A 3,946-nucleotide genomic window follows, 5' to 3' on the forward strand; every position below is an offset into this window, starting at 1 on the left:
CTCCAGTGTTTTTATACACGGTGTGATTGTCCAGCTGGGATCACCTCAGGCTGAGCTGACCTGATCCATTCCATTCTTCTGCAAGGCTCACAGGGACTGCTCAAACTTGGATTTTTCTCACTGCCTGTTGTGGCACAGCTGAGCCTTGTGAGGATTGAAATGTTGTGGCCTAATAAAAACTTGGGGGCTTGACACAGGGAAGCCTGAATAAGCCACAGTTTACAGGAAATTCAGCCAGATGGCTTAACAGTCCATTTTGGCAAGAGCTCTGATGCCGTGAGTAGGAACACTGCTGAGAAAGGAAGTTGCACATCACAGTTCTGCAAGCTTTGGAGTCAGTGTCATTACTTACATAGAGCGGAAGTCCACACTGGGCAACAGCAGGCAGGGCCAGGCTGTGCTAAACAGGAGTACCATACTCACAAGAAGCAATTTGGTGCAGACACCTAATGTTACATCAAAGAAACTCCAACACTTACACAAGTTTCATCTCTTAGCCTCTTCCTTCTTTATTAAAACAAAATCAAGCTACTTGAAGCAAGCATGTCTCTTACTGTACATAATGTCTGGATTGGATCTCCCATCTCTGTAGAAGCTCTCAGTTTACTGCAATACAAATAATAAACAATAAACATCAGTTCTACCATGGAGTTTTGTAGGAACAGACTAAAAATACTCAGGCCCAGTCTCAGCTTTTTCCTCTCATTATGAAGTTTTGAGTCTGTGACTCCTATTTGTGAAAATACTGTGGAACTAAGAGAATTTGTCTCTTCCTTGCAGTGTACGTGCAGTACAATGTTCTGAATCTGTAAGGATGAGGAGAGAAGCACTGAAGTGGACACAAGAGGAAGAACAGGAACCACAGTACTTTTGTACCTACACACAAAGTCATGAATTGCCGTGCAGAGTCTGGGACATCTTTGTGTCTTTGGAGTTTCAAAGGAACCTGAGTTTCTTTACAGCCTATTCTGTAGGTGTGTAGTTGTTGAAATCTCTACTGCAAATAAAACTGAAGAACAAAATCCACACAAATGAGCCTTTTTCTTTTTCTTTTAATTATTATTCTTATTCGACACTCACATTACAAAATTTAGAAACCATAGACAGTTCAGGCAAACTGTTAAAACACAGTATAAATTAGGGGGGTTTAATATATAAATTCTATACATAGGTAAGTTAGCTTGAACATGACTGACAAAAGGATTTCATAACAACCTTACCACAACTGTATAAAAAGGCATGGGAATAGGATGGGCACTATAACCATGAATGCAGGTTAAGACATTTTCCACGACAGCTATAAAGAGTAACAATGACCATGCTATTCTCGCAGTGTTTATGTGGGGTACAGTATGCATATTACCATTAACATCTTGCAAGATCTATGTACAGTCACAAAATCATAACAGCCACTTTCAAGTAACTTTACTGTTTCCTGCCTGTGCAATTAATAAAGTATCGGTATTCGTTCTGAGGACTTCTAACAAAGCTACATGGTTTGAGTATTATGGATGGTAGAGAGATTTCAATTTAACCTGAAAATGCTGATCATAACATGAAATTGCTTAAGTTAAAGAAAAAGACACAGGAAAAGCACAGCTCCTCATTACTTTCACTCAGATAATCAGTATATACCAGTCTTTCAATCCATATTTATTTTCTAGCTTGATTCTTTTAAAGAAACTACAATGTTAATTTAGTTGCCCTTTTTCTAAGCACAGTTGTAAAAACGAATTACACCAGAAGGAATGTAAAACTAAGACCTGGATAGCTTTATGGGATAATGTTTAGAAAGGACGTGCTTCCCAGGCAAGCCTGGGCATGTCATTCAACCTTTGAATTTCTCAATCTGCAAACAAGGGCAGTTCCACTTACCCCTTTTTACTCTGTGCCTTCAGGTCTGTGACTAAATGCTTTAGAATAGTATGTTATTGGAGTTTAGGTGGAAGACAGCTGGTACTGTCACTGTAAGTGAAAAAATTCAGCTATCTGATTTCTCACCTTTATAAGCTGATGAACACTCACTAAGAGTTCTGAAATTCAGGGGATCATTTATTTCCCATCTCTGTTGCGTACTAGCAATGGTCTTTTTACAGACAGACTCCTAAGGGAACTACTTGAATTGTACTTTGAAACAGTCAAATTTAATAGCTCTGTGTGCGCATCTTTCACTATGTTTTAATAATTAGGAGGATTCTGTTGGAACAACTCCTAGTTCAAGGCAAAGACAGACTGTAAGTGATAACCCAACTTGGGCTGTTATGGAAATACATACGATGTCACCAGTCCAGACTACAACCCCTGTTTCTCAACTCTGTTTACCCACGGGCCAGACATCAAGAAAGCACCGTATGTTCTGTTGTTTCTAAAAGACTGGCATTTTATAAGCAGAATTAAATAGCAAAAGCAATGATGTAGTACTGACCATTAACAGTTCACTGAGGAAGTCACATTTCTCTCAAAGGTAGCTGGACTATGAAATTTTCTGATCAGAAGTCCATTAAGTGGGCTTGCACATTTTAGAAGGAAGTTTCCTGTACAGGTATTACTTACAGGACTCATGACCTCTGAATTATAAGTCTTCTGCATCCAGGGCAGCCTGGGACCAATTAGCAGTTAGTCCAGGTTAGCAGTTTCAGGGCCACAGGGATGAAGTGAGAAGGACTCCTGTTTTATTATGGCAGCTCTGGAGTATGAACATAGAGCCCTTGTACGGGAAAGAATTAGAAAAATGTTCTTACGGCATTTTGCAAGAGCTGTTTATGGAGCAAAATACCTCCTCTGGGGGGAAAGTCATCAAAGGAAGAAAGAGCAGCCTAAGCCACTCTGAATTTATAGCACTGCAGTCTGCATCTGGCCACAGTGCAAGGCCTAGAGAGGGGTTACTCATACTTAGCTTTCTTCCTAGCTGACCTTACAGCCTGAGTTTCAGTGTCTTGCACCTGCACAGAGCATATGAAATACCACCCATATGAGCTATTATCTTCTTATCTACATCTTGCATAATGCAAAAATGCAGGATGTGATGCCTTGTATGAGCATTAGCTTAATGGATTTAGTATTTTCTGCATATCTGAAAATATGCAGAAAGAATTGTAAAAGAAATGAATACAGAACAGACCAGCCTCCAGATCTGATCTATTAGGAAATGGGACATGTTCCTGTCTCCTCTGCTCAGCTCAGAGCAAAGCTGCTCCACAGAGCAGCTCACAGTGGCTGCAGGGAAGGGGACACATTCCAGGGTAGTGTGCCCTCTTTCCAACATACTCAACACTAAAACAAAAGTACTGGTACACCTTTGTGTATCAGTATTTCACTGTATTCCCTCTTGCCTTAGCCTGCCCAGCAGCCATTGATATTAATAGGAAGATATGCACAGGTATCTTGTTCCACTCTGCTGCCATGCTGTGAAATATGAAAGTTAACAACCATCAAGGTATTTCTCGTAATTTTAAGTGCTTATTCTTCCATGTTGCTTAGATCTTAAAATCTCTGTGAACCAGGTAACAAATTCTTCACTGTTTCACTCCTCTAGAGGATTAAAAGAATTTTCTTGTAATAATCCTCTTGGATGGATAGGGAAGCAGGCTGTGCCCCAGGTGAACTTCCTACCTTTCAAAAGGGATGTGTCCCAGCATCAGAAAACTCAGACTTGCAGGCTCAGATACGAATTTGCATGTCAGCTTTGTACAGGATCTCTGCATCCTGCTGTTAGTGTACGTGCTGCCATACAGACAACAGATATATGTGTGTCACAGTTCAGTAATGCCCTGCACCAACTACTGAGGTAATTTCACTCCATGGATAGTGTTAAAAAGGACAAAGAAAAGAAAGTCTTTAGTTCACAGCTAAGCCTTCAAGCAGTGACAAAGGGGCTTTTCCCTGTTTCCTCGTCACTCCATTCTAATCCCATTCTGCAGTTACAACAATAGAAATAATCAGTTCA

Source organism: Psittacula echo (assembly GCF_963264785.1).
Source record: "Psittacula echo genome assembly, chromosome: 11".
NCBI classification, from domain to species: Eukaryota; Metazoa; Chordata; class Aves; order Psittaciformes; family Psittacidae; genus Psittacula; species Psittacula echo.